Source organism: Pongo pygmaeus, chromosome 3 (assembly GCF_028885625.2).
Source record: "Pongo pygmaeus isolate AG05252 chromosome 3, NHGRI_mPonPyg2-v2.0_pri, whole genome shotgun sequence".
Classification (NCBI taxonomy): Eukaryota; Metazoa; Chordata; class Mammalia; order Primates; family Hominidae; genus Pongo; species Pongo pygmaeus.
This window is the reverse complement of record NC_072376.2, coordinates 12983340-13005402: the sequence shown is the minus strand read 5'-3', so window position 1 is coordinate 13005402 and position 22063 is coordinate 12983340. Positions and strand designations below refer to the sequence as shown.

At 40.9% G+C, this 22063-nt stretch overlaps 1 long non-coding RNA gene and 1 pseudogene across 1 annotated transcript in view; both read right to left on the bottom strand.

Annotated features, from left to right (window-relative positions):
* The window catches only part of LOC134739400 (uncharacterized), a 141586-nt gene that overhangs the window by 9562 nt on the left and 109961 nt on the right, over window positions 1-22063 (bottom strand). The gene's annotated exons all lie outside the window — the stretch shown is intronic.
* On the bottom strand, window positions 20415-21287 carry LOC129035679 (splicing factor C9orf78-like; annotated as a pseudogene).

The following is a 22063-nucleotide window of genomic DNA, read 5'->3' as shown; positions in this document are numbered from 1 at the left end:
AGCCATAAAAAATGATGAGTTCACGTCCTTTGTAGGGACATGGATGAAACTGGAAATCATCATTCTCAGTAAACTATCGCAAGAACAAAAAACCAAACACCGCATATTCTCACTCATAGGTGGGGATTAAACAATGAGAACACATGGACACAGGAAGGGGAACATCACACTCTGGGGACTGTTGTGGGGTGGGGGGAGGGGGGAGGGATAGCACTGGGAGATATACCTAATGCTAGATGACGAGTTGGTGGGTGCAGCGCACCAGCATGGCACATGTATACATATGTAACTTACCTGCACATTGCGCACATGTACCATAAAACCTAAAGTATAATAATAATAATAAAAGAAAAAAAAAAAAAAAGATACTAACTTTACAATGGAGAAACTTGGCAGACACAAGCGTAATCAAGTGACTGAGGGAAGCATCATCAGTAATAAAAAATGTCAACACCATGAAGCCCTGGATATTTTATACTGAGAAGGATGCCACCATGTTATTTTTGTGGCATTCTTGGAAAAAAAATACATAACCTCATTTCAAAAATAAGAATATATTGCACAAACCCAAATCTTGGGGCATTGTACAAAATAACTGATCATTACTCTTTAGAAGTGTGAAGGTCATGAAAGACAAGGAAAGACTAAGGAACTATTATAGACTGAAAGCAACTAAGGAGAAATAACAACTAGATGCAATGTAGGAGCTTGAATTGGACTATTTAAAACAAAACAAAACAAACAAACAAAAAAATTACCAGGAGCAATGGTTCGCACCTGTAATCCCAGCTACTCCAGAGGCTGAAGCAAGATTGATTGAGCCCAGGAGTTTGAGACTAACGTGAGCTATAACCATGCCACTACACTCCAGCCTGTTCAACAGAACAAGACCTTGTCTTGAAGAGGAAGAAGAAGAAGATGAAGGAGGAGGAGGAGGAGGTGAAGGAGAAGAAGAATAATTGGTGAATTTTGAAAAAAATATAATTTAGTTAATAATATTGTACCAATGTAAATTTCCTGGTTTTGATCATTGCACTACAGTCTGTAAGATGTTAATATTGTTAACTTTAGGGCAAATGGGATAATGGATATAAAATAACAGTTTGTACTCTTTTATAATTTTTCTCTAAGTCTAAAATTAGTTTAAAACAGAACATTTGTTGAAGAAGAAGAAGAAGAGGAAGAAGAAGAAGAAGAAAAAGAAGAAGAGAAGAAGAAGAAGAAGAAAGAAGAAGAAGAAGAAGAAGAAGAAGAAGAAGAAGAAGAAGAAGAGGAAGAGGAAGAGGAAGAAAGAAGAAGAAGAAGAAGAAAGAAGAAGAAGAAGAAGAAGAAGAAGAAAGAAGAAGAAGAAGAAGAAGAAGAAAGAAGAAAGAAGAAAGAAGAAAGAAGAAAGAAGAGGAAGAGGAAGAGGAAGAAGAAGAAGAAGAAGAAGAAGAAGAAGAAGAAGAAGAAGAAAGAAAGCATGCCACTATGATTTCCCTTCCACTCTTGTACCTCGCATGTGTTTTCCGGAGGTATGGCATACCTGGTCATGGTACTAATAAAATAACAATCAAACTCAATACTGGTTTTTTGGAGAATTCATAACAAAAATAAACAGTAAAGAATGTCAAAAGAGTCATTCAAATTGTTCACCCAAACTACAATTAATAAATGCCATGCAACATAGTGAAGCTCCATCTCTACAAAACTAAAAAATTAGCCAGGGATGGTGGCACATAAAAAATTAGCCAGGGATGGGCCTATAGTCCCAGCTACTCAGGAGGCTGAGGCAGGAGGGCAGCTTGAGCCCGTAAGTTCGAGGCTGCAGTGAGCTACAACCAGGCTACTACACTCCAGCCTGGACAACAGAGCAAGACCATGTCTCCCTGAAGATAATAAATAAATGAAATTAATTAATTAATTAAAATGTCATGAAGGGAAATGAAACAAGTACTGCACCTTTCACTTTACCTCTCTAAGCCTGTCCTCATCAATGTAATTGTGATAACAGCACGGTCTGTAGTGAAAACAAGCTAGATTTTAATCTTAATGAATCAGCTGTTTTGAAATTAAATGTCCTTTACAACATTCATTTGCTTTTTAAAAATACCTGTAATGCCATTTTAATTGTCTATCCCATAAACCCATATATTTTATTACATCTCAATTTCACTAGCAACAATTACCAACAATGATATTTTTCATGAATACGATCCTTGTGGTTGGCAAAGTTATCATTCCCAAAAAGATGGAGTAGCACATGCAGTTAGGCTGTTTCTGTGATAAGATACATCAAGGACCATTTTGTACAAAAAGGTTTTCATGTGTGTTTAATGGGAAGTGAACTGCCATTTCTTGGAAAGGTACCCCAGAATGTCCTATAAGGACAGAGAACTTTATGATAACTACTGTTTAGTCAGCGTCTACTGGATCCCAGAGGCATGCTTGATGCTTGAAATACATTATCATAGTTGATCTCATGTCACACCTTCAAATAGTTATCATTATACCCTTTTAAAAAAATGGGAAAGTTGGCTGGGCATGCTGGCTCATGCCTGTAATCCCAGCACTTTGGGAGGCCGAGGCAGATGGATCACCTGAGGTCAGGTGTTCGAGACCAGCCTGGCCAACCTGGTGAAACCCTGTCTCTACTAAAAATACAAATATTAGCTGGACATGGTGGCAGGCGTCTGTAATCCCAGCTACTCGGGAGCTTGAAGCAGGAGAATCACTTGAACTCGAGAGGCAGAGGTTGCAATGAGCCGAGATCATGCCATTGCATTCCAGCCTGAGTGACAGAGCGAGACTCCATCTCAAAAGAAAAAAAAAAGAGAAAGTTGAAATTTAGTTTTCCTTCAGCTGACAGTGCGAACCAAGAGCCAAGCCCTGGCTCTTCTTTATCCAAACAACACACATCTGTTCCTTGTAATGGGAAGCTCAAGACAACAAGAGTTTAAAATCCTTATAGATAGGATAAAGACAATTTGGCCAAGTGAACACCTTTAAAATATCTAAGACCTTTTTTCTGAGAGTACTGATGGTGTTTGTCCTGACTGTGTCAGATTATCTGAGCACTTGCTCTTCTCTAGCTGGCGTGCCAGTGGGTAGTCTTGCTTCTGGTCTGAGAAATCCCAAGGGATCAACCAGCCTTCCCTGGGCACAAGCAGCCCCCTTCCAGAGGATGTGGCATTTCAGCATAGTCTTGAGAGATGACTTAAACAGCCAGATACATGTTTTCCTGGTAGAGAAAACAACATGGACAAAAGCACAGAGGCATGAATTGGGAGAAACTGCAAATGAAACGGTATGAACTGGGTGTGGTGGCTCACACCTGTAATCTCAGCAATTTGGGAGGCCGAGGTGGGAGGTCACTGGACCCCAAGAGTTCAAGACTAGTGTGGGCAAAATGGCAAGTCTCAAAAAAAAAAAGACACACACAGTATAGATAGGTAAAAAGACATTTTAAATAGTACATAGGAACAATATGTATGTGCAAAGCAAAGAAAATTCTAATCACAATTTGTATCTCTATACAATATGCAATCTAGCCAAGGAGGCTTACACACACAAAGCTAGTGAGTTTTAAAATAAATAGCAGGTCAGGCACAGTGGCTCATGCCTGTAATCCCAGCACTTTGAGAGGCCAAGGAGGTTGAATCACTTGAGGTCAGGAGTTCGAGACCAGACTGGCCAACATGGTGAAACCCCATCCCTAGCAAAAATACAAAAATTAGCCAGGTGTGGTGGTGGGCGCCTGTAATCCACAGCTACTCAGGAGGCTGAGGCATGAGAATCACTTGAACCTGGGGGGCAGAGGTTGCAGTGAGCCAAAATCACACCACTGCACTCCAGCATGGGCGACAGAGTGAAACTCCATTTAAAAAAAAAAAAATGAATAGCAGAACTCATCTCTTGATACACTATAAAATGCCTTTCAAACATGTCATCTCCTCCTGTACCTTTCTTTATCCATTCTCTTCCACTTCCCCAGCACTAGGCAAGTCATTTTGGAAAAGTAAAAAAAAAAAAAGCCTTCCCCACTTCCCAATATTTTTTAGGTTGGAAACACAACGGTAGATCTTACATTTTTTAGTGAAGGTAGCACATAAAACTCCTATTTCTGCCAACTGAGTTTCTTAAGATAGAAACCTGATTCTGATGAGCAGATTTCTCAGTTTTACTCTGAATAAAAAGCACTAGGGTACCGTACCAATGACTTATGCCACCTTACAACCAAACAGTGGGAAATGATTGCTATTTATCACCAACTACTGTGTCTTAGGTACTGAACATAATAATGGTGAACATTAACTGAAGGTTCTCTCTGAGTCAGACACAGAGCTAACTGCTTAACAGAGATCTTCTTGTTTAATCTTTACAACCATTCCATTTCCAAGAAGAAGGTTCTAGAATTATTATCCTCAAATTAGAAGAAGAAACTGAGGCATAGAATGGTTAAATAATCTTGCCGAGAACCCTGATGAGTAAGTAGCAGAACCAAGAATTTATCCCAACTGTGCCCAATGCCATAGAGCCTCATGCAATCTATTTGAAAGCCTAACAATATAGTCAGTGATTTTCCTGGGGCAGAAATGTGACCCTTGACTTCTCAGACCGCATCAATTATAGACAAAATTAAGAATTACTATTATAATTGTGCTCTACCCTAGTCCCCATCCAATTTTGTTCTAAGTAGTAAATGTGATCAGTTAGAAACAGCCATGGGTAACTGGAGCTAAAAAAAAAAAAAAAGACAAAACTCTGGTGGCACATCTTTCCTATGTGAAGAGACCAAGAGAATATATCTGGTGGCATAGCCCTCTGGGACTCAGACATCTCCGCTTGCTGGGAAAGAAAGCTAGATCAAATGCCTCCCAGGGATATCTCAGGGGCACGCTGTAGGGAGGCAAATTGAATGTAGGGCAAAGGAAACATTTCAGGCAAAATGCCTTAATTCTATTTATCTTTCACTGAGTGTCCAGCCTGCACACTCCTGCATTCCCATTCCTGCATTCCCATGGTGTTGTCTAGGATGTGAAGAGTTTGAGTAACTTGTTCAGGATACATGGTTGGGTAAGTAGCAGAGCAAGTACCCCGAAAGCTTTCTATTTCCTGGTCTCTTGTTCTAATGCCTGTGTTGTGCTGTCCCTTAGCTGAGGCTGACAACCTCATGGGAAAGAAGAATGTGTTGCTTAGGAGCCACCCTGCCATAAACAAGTCCCATTATGCCTCAAACTTTAGTTTATACTCCCTCTCCTTGCTCCATAACAAGAACATAATAATCTCTCCATCCAAAGGCTTGCAGAGATTAAATAAGTTTATTGTGCATTAGTGTGGTAAATAATGTGGAACATGTTCATAGCAAAAGAGGTTCAAGTTGATGCTCAGACTCCAGGAGATCTAAATATCTCTCATTTTTCTTCTACTTGGAGAAAGTTAAAAAGAACGGGCAAAAAAGATAAAGAGAAGAAAGAGAATAGATGGTGGGGAAAATAGCAAGAGAAAAGGAAGGAGAAAAATCAGCACACTAGCTAAGGAAATCCTGACCAGCTGAAGCTGTAACACCGTCATTCTCCTTCTCCATATTCATTAGGCTTTTCTCTCCTTCCTGGAATGAACCTAAAACCAGCACCTTAGGAGTTCTGAGAATCATGTTCAATAAAACATGTTGGAGATGATGGGTTAGCAAAAGTATGAAACATATGGTTCATACTTTGACAATCTATGGTTTTAAGAAAGAGAAATGGGCAGGAACCAGGGTTACTTGAAGACAGACTACATAGCAGCGCTGTGGCTGCTTTGCACGCAGTGTTGGTGAAACACTGTGTCAGTCAGAGTGCTCGGCTACGAAGAACAGAACCTGATTCTGGGGGATTTAAGTAGGAAACGAATTTATGAAAAGGTTTTTGAGATCGTAGTATCACCAGGAAGCTGGACAACCAGAGTTTGAAAATGGACAGGAACAAAAGATGGCAGACCTCATCATTGCCATCAGAAATCTGGTAAGAGCCCTGCTGCCCAGGAATCCACATGAGCTTAGCAAGGTAGATTTAGAGATCAGCGAAGGTAGAATATTGAGTTTAGACCTGTTTCCAGCTTCATCTCCTTTGGCTCAGGTTGGAACAAAAAATGACAGCTACCACTGATATAAGCCCTTCTGTTCTCTAAAACACAGAGTACAATGCTCTAGTGGTGGAGTCAGAAGTTCTGAGTTCTAGGAGCGTCTTGACCACTAATTAGTTGGCTTGGGAATCACTTAACCTCCTTCCAAGTTCTACATTTGCCAGTGGGAGGTAGTCATCCCCAACCTGTTCCTGCCCATGGCTGCTGTGAGAAGCAAGTAGAAAAGGATATAAGTGGTCTCAAAACTCTTATATCCCTGTGAAATGCTAAGAAGCCTTTTCATGATCATTAATTTTTAATTATCACGGGAAGGTGACACAGTACATATAGAAAGCAGTGATATATGTCCAAAGATACATAACTCTAGAGTCAAACACTGGCTCCACCTCTTATCACCTTTGTGGCCTTTGAAAAGCCTTGCTGACTGTCTCGGCCACAGTTTTTGCATTTTTTAGATGGGAATAATGTTGTCTATCCCAAAAATTGCTGTAAAAATCAGAGGAGATATCACATGCAATGCAGAATTCCTGGAACTCAAAGAAATGGTAGCTAGGAATAATCACAATAAGCACTAGTAATAATAAGAGTCATGGATCACATTTGACATGGATCACACACAACAATTGATCATGTATGATTTGATAATCCCTCTTAAATTATTATTTGGAACTGATAATTACAATTTTATTTACATTTTGTCACTGTTGTTGTTCAGCCATCTCTAGAGGTCTATTTAATTGAACTCGTTTTAACCCCAGCCAAGAAAGCAAAAAGTCCTTTAAAAATCCCTGCCTTTCTATGTGTCATTTTCAGCAAGGAAGGGGTTACTGGGGATTCTGAGCACTTGCTGAAGCACAAGGCATCTGACCTTGTCAGGAGCCCTCAGGTTTTGCCAGCACTCTGCTTTTTTTCTGCACACAGCCCTCAGTGGAAAAATACTGCCCAGACTCTATGAATTATTAATCTCATCATGACATCAAATACCCACTGGATAAAAAGAACAAGTGGCCCTACAATAAGGATCTTAGGGAAAACCAGAAGCTGAAGATAGTTGACCACAGTCAGAATTTTTCCTGCTACCCTCTGGGGTGGGAGACAATCTCATTCATTCTCAGCACTCCATACACAGAACTCTAAAGAGGCATCAGTTTAAAATGCTTCTGTTTGGAGGGGCTCAGGGAGCTGATAGAGAAGAAAAGCCTTTAAATTACTCTCAGCTTTCAGTTGATGATGCCACATTAACTTTAAATGAGTTTGTGTTTTGAGTTCATGAGAACTGGAGTACAAGAAGGAGTTCAAGGTCTTTCAGTTTTCTGTTTTCCCTTCATGGACCAGGCAAGGAATCTGGCTAGATCAAAATCTACTGGAGGGTAGGAAATTATTGACATATGGAAAATTCCAGGAGTAAAAGATCCATAGGAAATACATCAGTCATATTCCACATTACTTGGCAAAGCTTTGAACCAAATTTTTAGTAAGGCAACCTCTGAAAGAATAGATTTATTTTTAAGTCAGAGAGAGAAAATGACAGGATAGGAAGATCATTGCTTAAGAGATTCGAGCTCTGGAGCTTTGAGCTTTCATTCAAAAAGCACTTACCGAACATAGGTGTGCTTCAGTAAACACACATACCAACCAGTGAAAAACCATCTACCATTTCTGCAATACCGAGTATCTGTCAGGCACTCTGCCAGGTGGTTTATTCATCATATCTAATTTACCCTCACTACAACCAAAGGATATATAGTTTTATGCCCCTTTTGCTTTTTTTTTTTTTTTTGATGTTGATGGACACTGATAAAGTATGCATTTATTAAGGCCACAAGAGTTGAAATTCAAACCCAGATTTGTCTGGATTTCAATCCCTTAAGAAACATGTAATTGGCAGCAGAGCACAATGAGCAAACAGCTAATGCCAATGCAACACACATGTGGTAAGACAAAATCTGTAATAGCCGGAGAGTATTTGTAGCCAAAACATGCAGAAAAGCAACAAGGTGAAAACTGGCTTCTCCAGGACCGAAGGGTTTCTCAGGGTGCAAAAATGTTAATGCTAATACCAGGGCATTCCAGGACAAACTGGGACAGTTAGTCACCCCACAGTTAAATGAGGGGCAGCTCCTGAAAGAGAATTTGTGTGAAGGTGAGAAATTTGACCTTCATCCTAGGAAGAAAAAGATGACTGTTCTGGACAGATGATTGTTCTAGAAAGGAGAAGATATTAGGGAGAACAATGGATGCTGAGTGAATAGTGGATTAGTGAGAAGAGTGGCTAGGAGGCTTGGAATAAAGGAGAAAGACTGAAAAAGTAGACTAATGAAGCAAAATAAATTATACATTTCCCAAGTGAAATCTAATCAAGACAGAAGTTTGTATTTTACACTGACTAAATAGACTAAAATATTTTAGCATATAATGTAGTATCTACCTCGTATAAGTTGAATTGTGTCAACAATAAAAATATGTTGAGGTCCTAGTCCCCAGTACCTCAGATGCGACCATTTTTGGAAATTGGGCTGTTGCAGATGTAATTAGTTAAGATGAGCTCGTGCCTAGTGCCCTTATAAGAAGATGGCCATGTGAAGACAGAGACACACGGGGAGATCTCCGTGTGACAACAAGAGCAGAGACTGGAGTTAAGCAGCTGCAAACCCAGGAATGCCAACGATTGCCAGCAAACCACCGGAAGCTAGAAAGAGGCAAGGGAAAACTCTCCTACAAGTTTCCGAGGGAGCGTGGCCCTGCCAATGCCTTGATTTAGGACCTCTGGCCTTGAGCACTGTGAGACATTTCATTTTTGTTGTCTTAAGATGCCCACTTTATGGTACTTTGTTACAGCTGCCCTAGGAAACTAACGCACTAGCCAAACTCTATCCAAACTTGGTTTTATCACAAAGAGACAGGATGGAGCTAGGGAATAATAGGAACACTCTGCTGAGAAACCCCTAGGAAGCAGGCATCAAGCCGAGTGCTTTCTTAGGAGTTTATGGGTGGGCTGTCTCAATGGTCCTCTAATAACCCAGGTCATCGGTAAGAAATGGAGACTCAGAAAGAGGCTGCAGCTCGCCCACTGCTACCCAGCTAGGAAGTGGCGACCCAGGGCTTAGACTCATGTCTCTCTGACTTCAGAAACAGATTATTCGTTTCTCCACCCTTGGATTTCCTAAAAGGAGAGGCAAGGCAGCCAAGGCAGAAGGCCAGATAAAACTGAAAAGCCTGGCAGAGCTCTGAGCAATTCACAAACATGAGAAAACACAACCTTGAGGGCTCTGGGGTTGGGGTGGTGAGAGGACAGGTGGAAGAAAGGCTTCTTACCCCACAGCTCTGAGTCACGCAAATGTGATCCGCATCCATATCAGCAGGACTTGCTTCTCATCTTCCCTTTGGGCTCTACAGCTCAGGGGGAGGCAAAGATCAAGCAATGCTCAGGGAGAATTGAGAGTAAGGAAATCTTTTCAGAAGCCTCTAGGGCCTTTACTTTCCTAAAGTTAATTACTTTCTGGATGAACATCTGATTAGAAATATCATTTGCAAGCCCCACCTGCCGCGGATGTCTCCTATTTTCAAAGCAGATATTCAAAGAATGTTAAAATCCTAATATATATCTTCATCTCCCATGGAAAACAGAACAGTGATTATTTTGAGCCTCGGGAAGTTGGGATCCAGTCAAGGAATTCATCATTACCCTTATGCAATCTAGGAGATGGGGAACAGATCGGGTGAGAAATCTCAAAGGAAAACATGCCGCCTGCAAAATTAGCCTGAGTCATTACTCCAAGTGAGAGGCTGTGTTTAAATCAGGAATAATTCTTTAAATTTCAACCCATGACCCTGACAATGAGGTTGTTGTCTTTGGAAATGAACCAGTATGTCTTTGTCTGTGTGTGGCAGATGCACTTGCTGAAATATTCATATGCAGTGGAAAGGCATAGGGTCGGCAGCCAGAAAACGAGGTTCTGGTCTCTCCTGTGTGACTTATGCAAGTCACATTCCTTTCTCAGTCTCAGTTTCCTCATCAATGAAATAAACTTTCTTATTCTGATGTGATTACCTCTTCCTGGCTACTCCTTCTCTGTTCCTCCCTCCCTCATCCCATTTCTCTTCCTTCTAAACTTCCCACTTCCTATTGCCATGATAATGAAAGAGTATAAGTCGAGTTGATGCATGGGCTTGGACAAGACACTGGAAGGGTCTTTGCAATGCTACGCAGAGCTCCAGGTGAGTAAATGAAGGAAAAGACAAGGAGGTTAAAATTGTGTTATTGCAAAATGTATTCATTCATTTATCCAGTCATTCATTTCACTAGAAACCCATTATGTATCTCAGTCAAGCACTAGACCTTAAGGCTAAGAGAGTAAGAGTAAAATATCATTCCTGGCCACTGGAACACACAGTCCTAGTAAGAAGAGAGAGAAATAACTGGTTAATAATAATTGGATGTTATATACAAGTAAACACTCAAGGTACAATTGAAGCAGGTATTAGAGGAACTTATCCAGTCATTTTATGTAGAAAGCTTCCCAGAGGAAGCAAATCTGGGGAAGAGAGTAGGACAGAGGATATTCTAGAAAGAAGGAACCCAGGACATAGGCAGAAGTTCAGGTAGTTAAGTACATCTGCAATTCAAAGCTCTAAGCCATGTGGCAGAAGCAGCAAACAGCGTCAAATGACAGAGAGACTCATGGGGGTTGTTTGTGTGTGTGTGTTTGTTTTCAGTTTTTTGAGGCAGGTCTCACTGTGTCACTCAGGCTGGAGTGCAGTGGCACAAACATCGCTCACTGCAGCCTCAACCTCCTGGGCTCAAGGGATTCCCCCAGCCTCAGCCTCCAAAGTAGCTGGGACCACAGGCGCATGCCACCACACTTGACTAAATTCTTTCATTTTTTTAGAGATGGGGTCTCACTATGCTGCCCAGGCTGCTCTAAAACTTCTAGGCTTAATGAATCCTCCCTTCTCAGCCTCCAAAAGAGCTGGGAGGCACAAGCCACTGCACATGGCTCATAGACCTTGTTAAGGAAAACAATTGACTTATCAGTCATGATCTGCGTGAAGATGGCCATAACCTCCTTCCAGGTGCTGGAATATCTAACAGTGAGCCCATCACTCTCATATCCCCATGCCTGAAAGGCATCACTTGTAATAGTAACAAGAGCCATTGTGTGAAGCTCCAGAGAACTTGAACCAAAGGTTAAAAACTACAGAAAGGCAGAAACTTTTAATAGCCAGTGCTGTTCAATTGGAAGTAACAATAAATTCTCCATGAATGACTGTTCTGCCACTCTCTGGAAAGATAGAATAGTTAGGCAACCTAAGCTTAATTTGTATTCACGGTAAACCTTAATCTATGTTCACTTTTCCTCCCAATGGACATCAGTTGAGTCATCTATAAAAGAGCAAACAAGACCAAATGGGTGTTATTTCTGAGAGTTTTCACCAAAAAATTTTTTTTCTCTCCACTTACCCCACCATGGGTCTCTCTACTACACAAATTATACTCATCAAATAATAATTGTTTAACTTTATATTTGAGTTGTACAAACCAAACAGTGCTGTGATTTAACTAGATATTTCTGAATATTGAAAACATCTGGAAGTCGACTATTTGGGGACTCAAGATTGGAAACATCCAGAGAAAATAATCTCCAAGGCCTCCTGCAGCAATGACAGTCTGTGACGTCAGAGATTACAGAGACAAAAAAAAAAGAGTAATTGTAACCTTGAAAGATTTTGAAGACAGACTCTGAGTAGAGAAAGCAAAGGTGAATGGAAATCTCAGGGAGAAGAAAAAGCCTTTGGAAGGGAGGTAGTCGAGAACAGTCTGGAATTAAAGGGATGCACAGAATAAAGTGGGTAAAGCTTGGAATGCATGAATGTGCAGGTCTGCCTTAGAAATAGATTTTGATTACGGACATGTGCTTTAGCACTCTCAGACTCCTTTCATTTTCTGTATATTCGATGAATGACCCTCAGCTTTAAAGCACTGTTGCAACAATTAAGTTAAATATTTTATGTAAAGCTATTAACTATGCCTTGTACACAGTAGGTTTCCAAAAAATAGTAGTAATCATAAGAATGACAATGATGCTTTAATCAAGATGTTCAGATACCAGGAGCACTTTAATTTGTTTACTGTGCAAAAAGATGCCAGCCTTTATTGCTCTAGTGACAGTTAGATGACTTCAGAAGCAGCCTAGGGATAGTGTGTCATTGTCATTGTAGATAATAAAAGCAGAATTGAGAGGAGAATTAACGAGGAAAGCAGACAAATCCAAAATGCTAGGCCATCATCCGTCTGGACTGCATCAATGCAGGGAATAAAGGGATGACGTAAGTGTTTATTTCTAACTCTCCCTCTCTCTCTCTGAGAATGCTGAGTGTTTTCAGTCTGGCTTTTGCTTTTAGAGCTCCCAACACACCTGGACTCCAAACAGCATCTTTTAAAAACCTGTTGTTGGCCTGGATTCCTAAAGCAACTGTGTGTATGATAATGTTTTTGGTACATGGGTAGCAAGGTAATAGTGATATTCACCCCAAGAACTAAGAAATTGTACCACAGAGTTAAACTAGAAAATTAGTACAGTTAGAATGAGATATGCAAAGTCACCTCCCAGAAACAGAGCGGGTCCTAGGCCAGCAGGATGAAGGCTAACCTCAATGAAGCCATTAACGTATCTAGAGAAAAAATACTTTGGCCACAAGGAAGCTGACCAGCATGGAAACATAAAAAAGGGAACCACACAACCACTGGGTACAGTGTGATCCAAGCCCTCTCCAAGGTCATGCTAATGATCAAATACTCTGGAATCTGTAGCAGCTGCCCTATCACCTTGAGGACAAACCCCCACACTCCTCACATGACCCATGAAACCCTATGTGATTGAGCCCCAATACATTTCATCCCCCACCTCTCTCCAACTCATGCAATTCCACTCTGGTCCCGGCCTTCTTTCTGTTTTTACAATGACTAGTCTCTTGGCCTGGGATTCTCTTTTCCCAAATTTTGAATGACTCCTTCCCTCATTTAATTGCTTAAATTTAATTCAGTCTTCCCTAGCCACCTTATCTAAAATCCATCCAACAGAGAGTCAGAACCAGGCAATGTGCTTGTAACTTGTGAAACAGCTGGACATTTTTTTGAGATCTATGAAAAAGTTACGCGCACACACACACAAAAGCCAACAAATACCATGCCAGAAAAAGCTTGTTTAAAAAGCTGAAAGAGAGATACACACTGCACAACATAAAGCTGGTGAAATATTTGGTCTCAGCAGATTGCAATGCTGCAGTAATATTTCCTGAACAAGGAAGAAAGCAATCCAGGAGAAGCTTATTTATTGGAGCAGGGTTTCATAGCCATGAATCTGGCTTACAAAGCAAGTGAATACTTTTAGAATACCAATCCATTCTGTCTTTTAAATGTATTTAGTAAAATATTTAAATTGTTTTTCCCCTAACCCCTTCTATTCTGAGAACTTGATCTTAGCAACTGAGGTTTATGAAATCATAGATCTTTAAGGAAGGAAAGCAATAACACTGTTTCATTCTCATTTGGCAAAAGCATCCCAAATGGAAGATGGAGATATCAGACTGTCCCATGATGTCACTATACTCCCAAATCCATTAAACAGCCTTTGCTCTGATTTTATTCCCACCAGGCAAAGTTCTGATTATAATTTGGCTTTTCATGTAGGTCTGCTAGGAAAAGAAAGAACTAGAAATGTGAACCTAAACTTTCCGTCTCCCTGTGTCAATTGTATGTCCTGCTGTTCATCAATATATAGCACAAATGACTATTAACTTGTGCTTTCATGTATGTGTGTGTCTTTAGACTGCAGCAAGAGGCTTCCTTGAGGGACCTGATGGGACTGGGAGGGAAGAGTCTCTAGGTCTTTTTTTAAACTTTTGTTTTACATTCAGGACAAGTGCAGGTTTGTTACATAGGCAAACTTGTGTCATGGGGCTTTGTTGTACAGATTATTTCATCACCCAGATATTAAGCCTAGTATCCATTAGTTATTTTTCCAGATCCTCTGTTTCCTCCCACCCCTCATTGTTCAACAGACCCCAGTGTCTGCCTTTCCCCTCTATGTGTCCACGTGTTCTCATCATTTAGCTCCCATTGGTAAGTGAGAACATGCAGTATTTGGTGTTCTGTTCCTGTGTTCGTTTGCTAAGGATCATGGCCTCTAGCACCATCCATGCCCCTGCAGAAGACATGTTCTCGTGTTTTTTATGGCTGCATAGTATTCCATGGTGTCTATGTACCACCTTTTCTTTATTCAGTCTATCATTGACAGGCATTTAGGTTGATTCCATCCATGTCTTTGTTATTGTGAACAGTGCTGCATCTGTAAAGAACTTAAACAAATTTACAAGAAACAAAAATAACCCCATAAAAAAATAGGCAAAAGTCTCTAGGTCTTTACATCAGAGAAAAATGGAAGGAGAGAATAGGATAAGAGCTTTTTGGTGGAGAAACATGAAGCATGTAGTGTGCATGTGTGTGCATATGCACACACGTGTGTGTGTTGCTGTTCCAGAATTTTCTTTGTTGAGCCAGAAGTGAGGGAATAAATGTGGCAGGGTTTCTAGAGGATCTCTTGAGACCTGGTGAAAGAAAAGATCAGTCCATGTGCCAGCATGGTGTCTTTAAAGGAGTGAGGTTTTGGAGAAGAATGGCCCTCTGAGAGCCAGAGGCTTAGGAGCCAAAGTCCAGGACACACGTGGTCAAACTTGGCACAGGGGAACAAAGCTATCCTCCTTTAAAGGACCATGAGAGTCTGAACAGGGAACTGGATCAGTAAAAGCATTCAGAGGGAGAAGCTTGAGTCAATTCTAATAATTTAAAGATCAAAAATGGGTGGTGACATAAGCCTCATGAGAACATAGAGACCTTTACACTTGCTACGAAAGAACTGAAATCTCATGTACCATTCTCTGACCTCAGTCAGCATGCAGACAAACCAGGATCTGATTCTACCTGGTGCAAGACCAACACTGAGAGGTCATTTTGCTAACTGCTGCCCAGCCTCTGGGAATAACACTCAACCACTCTGAAGTCTCTTCTTTGAAACTTCAAATGAACTGAAGACCAGAGCCAGTCTTAGAACTTATACAAATAAATACAGTTTCTAGGAGTATCTTCCAAAATGTGCTATTTCCTCTGAAAATGTTTTTGCTAAGGAAAAAAAATCTAATGCAGAAAAGCACAAAATAAGCAAAACAACTGTGAGGCAGGTGTTATTGATCTCACTTTATAAGTGAGCAAACTAAGGTTCAGAAAATTGGAGGAAAGCATCCACCACCACTCAGCCAGTGGATGACAGATCTGAAACACAAACCTGAGTCCCTAAGTCTAAAGCTGTTTCAACAAGACCCAGTCACTTTGCAGTCATAAAAGAACTTGAAAATTATACAAAGGCATACTCCACTGACCACTTCACAAGTAGACACCTACTGTGTGCAAGAAATCATGTTAGGTCCTGGTGATTAAAGTTCCACTTCTGAAGAGTATAGTTGTTCCTAGGTGGGGGTGAGCACCTGCTCAGGAGTTTCTCATGGAAGGTGCTTATAGGTTCTTCTAGGAGAATGGGAAAGGCAGGAGATGGAGGAAGGCTTCATCAAGAGAAGAATGTTTCCGCATTTCAGGCACAGGCATTGAAAGCAGGGAGAGAGAGAGAGAAAAAAAAAAAAAGGATGTAGAAGTTTGAACAGGCTATGGGCAAGGTCAAAGAAAAGCAAACTGCTTATTCTACTTCAAGAATAAAGTACAAGTTATGGGAGGAACAGGTAAAAGAAAATTATGTACAACTTTAGAAATAAAAACAGAATGTTGAGTTCTTGAGACTTCCAGGAACATCCAGAAAGAAGACAGAATCTAACGACCACTAACTAAACCCTAAGAACTCTAAAATTCTAGAACCCTGGTTGTTTCCTCACTGTTGCTACTTTCACTATTTTCGTAGCTTTAAAATTCTTAAGTCAAAAAAGACCTTGCAGGCTCGTCCTCAGCAGCATAAACACAGGGATCTGAATAGACTTCTAACTCGCGCGCAAAGAAAGTAAACTGCTGTGTGGCAGCCATTTTGAGGATCAGGAAGAAACAAAATCTCTGTGGCTGGTGATAAGAAACCGCAATGAGCGCAGGAAGATTTGGCTTGAGAAGGAGCCCTGGGGAGGAACAGGTGATAGGCCCAGGGGCTCCTGGTTAATAAAAATGACTCCTGCCAAGTCCACCTCCTAGGGTTCAAAGGAGATGCACGAGTGGAATCACTACCTAGTGAGTTCTGATGATGATCTTTCCTAGGCTGTGGACGAGGGACTTGGGAATCCTGCCATTAAACTCTTACCTCTGAATGTTCCTGCTTTGTTTTTTAATCCAACATTCCTAAAGCCTTTCATCTGCATTTCTGGACTCAGCCTATTGCTGCAGCAGATCCTCGTTGGCTGTTTAATGATAGTCTAATGAGGTCTCAGAGTGTCCTGAAGGAACGCTTCTGGCCAGCAGCTTTCCCTTTAAGGAGGGGGCCTTTGAATCTAGGTCTGCATTAAGTATGAATCAAGCTTTCCGTCTGTGTCTGGTGCACACATGAGTGAAATCCACCTCCGTATCACTCGTTCCTGGAGGGGATTTTCTCTCTGTATTACACCTGCAGAACGCCATCCTCTTTTCTCTGGCAAGCCTGGATACATGATTAATATTTTAAGCCTCCCAGGTTCCGCTTTCCCTAGTTTCAAAAGTGCCTGAATGTTGGACTTTTTAAAAATGTATTTATCTCCCCATCCAGGCTGCTGAGGAGAAACTGCAAGTAGAAGGCACAGCCAGGGGGGCCTAAACAAATCTGGGCAAATCTTTAAATTGCTTCTGCAGTCATTGGGGTTTTCTTTCATTAGCATCTCAGATGCTACTTCTCTCTTGCTGACCTTCATTTTGGAGCGGAAGGCAGAACAGTTTTAAGAGGGCATTATATCTTTTCCTTTGGAAACAGAGACTTGAACTGTATGGCCAGTGTTAGCTCAGTTCAGAGAGAAATGTGTCTGGCTTCCCTTCCTCTCCTGGGCACCACCATCTTCCCAGCCTCAGTCCAGGAAGACTCTTCTGATTTTTCTCTCCTGAGCTCCCTCCTTCTGTTCAGGAGGCACTGCAGAAACATCCCCCACAAGGCTTCTGGCATTCCCCTCACGAAGGGCTGCAGGCACCTTGTTATCTCCCCATCCGCAGTATCCTTACAGCAAGCCTCCTTTGCCCAAGAAGCAGAAAAAGCCTTAGATATGAGGGCAGGAAGGGCTGGCTACACACCCCTGAATCTACAATCTGACTGCTTATGCTCAAATTCAGTTCTGACACTAATTCTTAACTAATTCCAGTCCTAGGAGACTTGGGCAAGTCCCCTAATTACTTTAAGCTTTAATTTCTTTACCTGTAAAACCAGGGATGGTAATAATAGTCAATGAATAATAAAGAGTCAATAAATAATAAATGAGAGTAAAAATAGGACTCACATGTGCAAACATGTATAATATATTACAAAGATCTACTGTATGCATTTATTACACAGATGACTGGAGTTTAGGAACCCTGGTGTGCAAAGATACTAAGTTCCCATCTACTTCTAAATCCCTAAGCATCAATCCCTGTAATAAATAAATATTGAACAATCATGTCTCTGTTGGGTAGTAAAGACACAAGAAAGAATGAGGAGCAGGATTTGCTTTTGTGCTATTCATGACTAGTGAGTCACACAGACCCACAACCACAAGAGAAGCCCTGATCACTGACTTTCACTTAGCCCAGTAGCCAGGACAATGAAAGGGCTTTCTTCATTGGGTAAAGCGTACTGACTCCTCAGAAACGTTAAATGTTTGCAGCTGGTAGATTCCTCTCTATTATATCATGTGTTTCTGCCCCCAAAAGACTTTGGTTGAACACCGCTTGTCCTGATTGGATTGAATCAGAGATCTCTATGTACTGACAATGCATTATGATGTGTTGGAATGGTGAACGCAGGTGTAAAGTATAAGGGGTGCCTGCTTCAAAGAACAGTGCTGCAGAGCAGAACAATTACAGGGTTTAAGAGTGGAAGGCCCAGTGCAAGGGATGATCCTTCTTGGTTCTATGGATTTGGGCAATGCACTTGACTTATTTCAGTGCGTGTCTCCACTTGTAAAGATAGAGATAATTCTATCTGCCTGTTGACAGTAATGTGGGAAATAAATTAGATGATGTACATGAAAATATTTTTTGGATTATAAATTTTTTTCTGGCTGTTTTGTTTTTTTAATCTTGAAATGAGAAGAGGAAATGATGCTAATGTCTTATTTTTTTAGAGGGGTGTGTTGGCTCATGCCTGTAATCCCAACACTTTTTTTAAAATTATACTTTAAGTTCTAGGGTACAGGTGCACAACAGGCAGGTTTGTTACATACGTATACATGTGCCATTTTGGTGTGCTGCACCCATTAACTCGTCATTTACATTTGGTATATCTCCTAATGCTATCCCTCCCCACTACCCCCGCCCCATAACAGGCTCCAGTGTGTGATGTTCCCTACCCTGTGTCCAAGTGTTCTCATTGTTCAATTCCCACCTATGAGTGAGAACATGTGGTGTTTGGTTTTCTGTCCTTGCGATAGTTTGCTCAGAATGATGGTTTCCAGCTTCATCCATGTCCCTACAAAGGACATGAACTCACCATTTTTTATGGCTGCATAGTATTCCATGGTGTATATGTGCCACATTTTCTTAATCCAGTCTATCATTGTTGGACATTTGGGTTGGTTCCAAGTCTTTGTTATTGTGAATAGTGCCACAATAAACATATGTGTGCATGTGCCTTTATAGCAGCATGATTTATATTCCTTTGAGTATAGCCCAGTAATGGGATGGCTGGGTCAAATGGTATTTCTAGTTCTAGATCCTTGAGGAATCACCACACTGTCTTCCACAATGGTTGAGCTAGTTTACAGACCCACCAACAGTGTAAAGTGTTCCTATTTGTCTACATCCTCTCTAGCACCTGTTGTTTCCTGACTTTTTAATGATCGCCATTCTAACTGGTGTGATGGTATATATATTCTTATAATGTCAGTTTCACAGTCTAGCATAAAGAAGAGGCTACATACTATTCACAATAGGAAAGTCATGGAATCATCCTAAATGCCCATCAATGGTAGACTAAATAAAGAAAATGTGGTATATATACACCATTGAATACTATGCAGCCATAAAAAAGAATGAGATCATGGTCTTTGCAGCAACATGTATGCAGCTAAAGACCATTATCCTTAGCAAACTAATGCAAGATCAGAAAACCAAATCCTGCATGCTGTGTCTTAAAAGTGAGAGATAAAAAATAAGAATATTTGGACACAAAAATGAGAACAACAGACTCTTGGGCCTACTTGAGGGTGGACAGGGCAGGAGGGAGAGAATCAGAAAAAATACCTATAGGGCACTATGCTTAGCACCTGGATGATGAAATAATCTGCACAACAAAATTCCATGACCTGAGTTTACCCATATAACAAACCTGCACATGTACCCCTAAAACTGAAATAAAAGTTAAAAGAAAAAAATAGAAGAGGCTACAGAAAATTCATGGAAGGCGCAAGGAAAAGATATGAGAGAGGAAAAGAAGAAAGAAAGAGACAAGATACACAGGTGGCATTTTTTAAACTATAAAGTAGGAAAATATCTGTCAAGGGCTAAGAGGCTATAGGAATTCAGAGTAAGAAGAAATCATATAGAAGTAATGCAGCGAGGTTCGCATTTGATATTTTTCTTATTTTTGCTTTGTTCTTTTCAATGAAAAGCAAGAGGTAATTTTGTGAAAGTCAAAAAACACCAGTATCCTTGTGATCTCATCCTAGATTTTTCTGTCAACTGGATCCACTCTAATTAATAAAGAATGCATTTCTGACCCCATTCCAAATATGTGAAATTAGAAGTCATGATTGCATACGTAATAATAAAACCACAATCTAAAGGATATTATCACACTAGGAATACAGAGTTGTTTCTTCTTGACCTGGAGCAAATATTAAGAGAAAGTCAATGTATTTACAAACAAGATTTAACAATGTTCACAAAAATAGAGTTTGCCCCCAAATGAGACATTATGCATTGCTTGGTTTCAAAAAGTTACCAATTTAGTGCTTAAAACATCCAACAGGTAAGCAGCAGGCCTAATAGAGTCTGTTTCTGGAACTCTCTGCTAGCAACTGAGCATTCTCAGTCCAGGAAGCCATTTTTCATGGGAGGAATGGACAGAGGGAGAGGAAGGCAATATTTACATTCCATTCTGCACAGCTCAGTACTGCCTGTTCATCTTCTTGAACTTTTTATAACGATAGTCATCAGTGGCCTTCTGCTTATCAGGATGCTTGTGGTTAGGAGGGGACCTCTCAGCCTCTGCCTTCTCTGTGTCTCCTAGCTTCTCTGTGTCACCTACCCTCAAGAGTCTGGTTTTGGGTTCTTCTGTGTTTCTCTGTATGGGAACGTTGAGCTCCTCATGATAAAATCTGTTCTGCTGCACATAATTCACAGTCACGTTGGTAGGCATGAAGGATAGCTTACTGTCTTTTTTCTTATTCTGCTACTCTGCCAGCAGATGGACGTTGGCATCCTCTGAAGAAATGATATTTTTTATTCTAGCATTGATGCCAAGGTCCAACTCAGGAATGCCACTCAGCATCTGGTTGGAAAACATCTTCTTGGTCTTCTTTGCTGAGGCAACGTGGATGTTTTCTGGAAGCTCATAAAGGCAATCCTCTGCATTCCTTGGCTTGACTTTCTGTTCCTCATGTCCCACGATCCCTTTCCTCTTCTTTAGCCCTGTCTCAGTGTACTTCATCATGTCTGCATCCTCATCCCTTCAGTTGGTTTCTGCAGAAAATGATGTCCCCAAGTGAAAGTCTTCCTCTTTACTGATTTTATCTTTGCTCTTTTCCTTCAGTTTCTTCATATCCACATCACCTGTCTTCATCTGAAAGGGATCTGAGTGGTCTCTTCTTGTAACTTCTTTCCCAACAGCAGGGCCACAGCACTCGTTGAATCTCTTCCTTATATTATGTACTTCTCTGGTCTATTCCAGTTTTAATTGAACCTCCTCTGCATCATCTTCATATTCCTCTGACCCTGAGTCATCCCAGTGCCAACAGAAAGTCTTCCTGGTGACCAGCATGGTGGCACCAGCCCTGTGGTCCAGCCACAGTGCCACTGTGCCTTGAGGTTTGCATTTAAGTATGAATTTTTGATAAAACAACTTCTAGTAGCTCTAAGTGAGGTAGACTTGTGAGACTGATAATAAAGATAAGAAAAACAGTTTAAAAACAGCTGCAATGATTAAAAATAATAAAAAGGCAATGTCAACCAGAATGGACAAAATATAGTGGAGCAAGACTAAAGAAGAACACATTCCAAGATATGGGGAGGGAGGGAGGTGATACAGTCTGTATATTTATCCCCACCCAAATCTCATGTTGAATTGTAATCCCCAATGCTGGAGGTGGGGCCTGGTGGGAGGTGTTTGGATCATGGGGGCAGATCTCTCATGGCTTGGTGTTATCTTTGTGATAGTGAGTTCCTTCAAGATCTGGTCATTTAAAAGTGTGTGGCAACCCCTCCCACAACCTTTGCTAGCTTCTTAATTTTGCCATGAGACATGCCTGCTCCTCCTTTGCCTTCTACCATGATTGTAAGCCTCCTGAGGCCTCCCCAGAAGCCAATCAAATGCCAGCATCATGCTTCCTGTACAGCCTACAGAATTGTGAGCCAATTAAATCTCTTTTCTTTATAAATTACCCAGTCTCGGATATTTCTTCATAGCAATGCAAGAACAGCCTAACACAGCAGGTTTTAGGAATAATTTTCAGGTTCCCCCTGGGGCAACTGGCTGGTTGAGGGCGTCATTCTCATTCGACTATGGCAGGGAATATTTGAGGGAAAGAAGATTTGGAG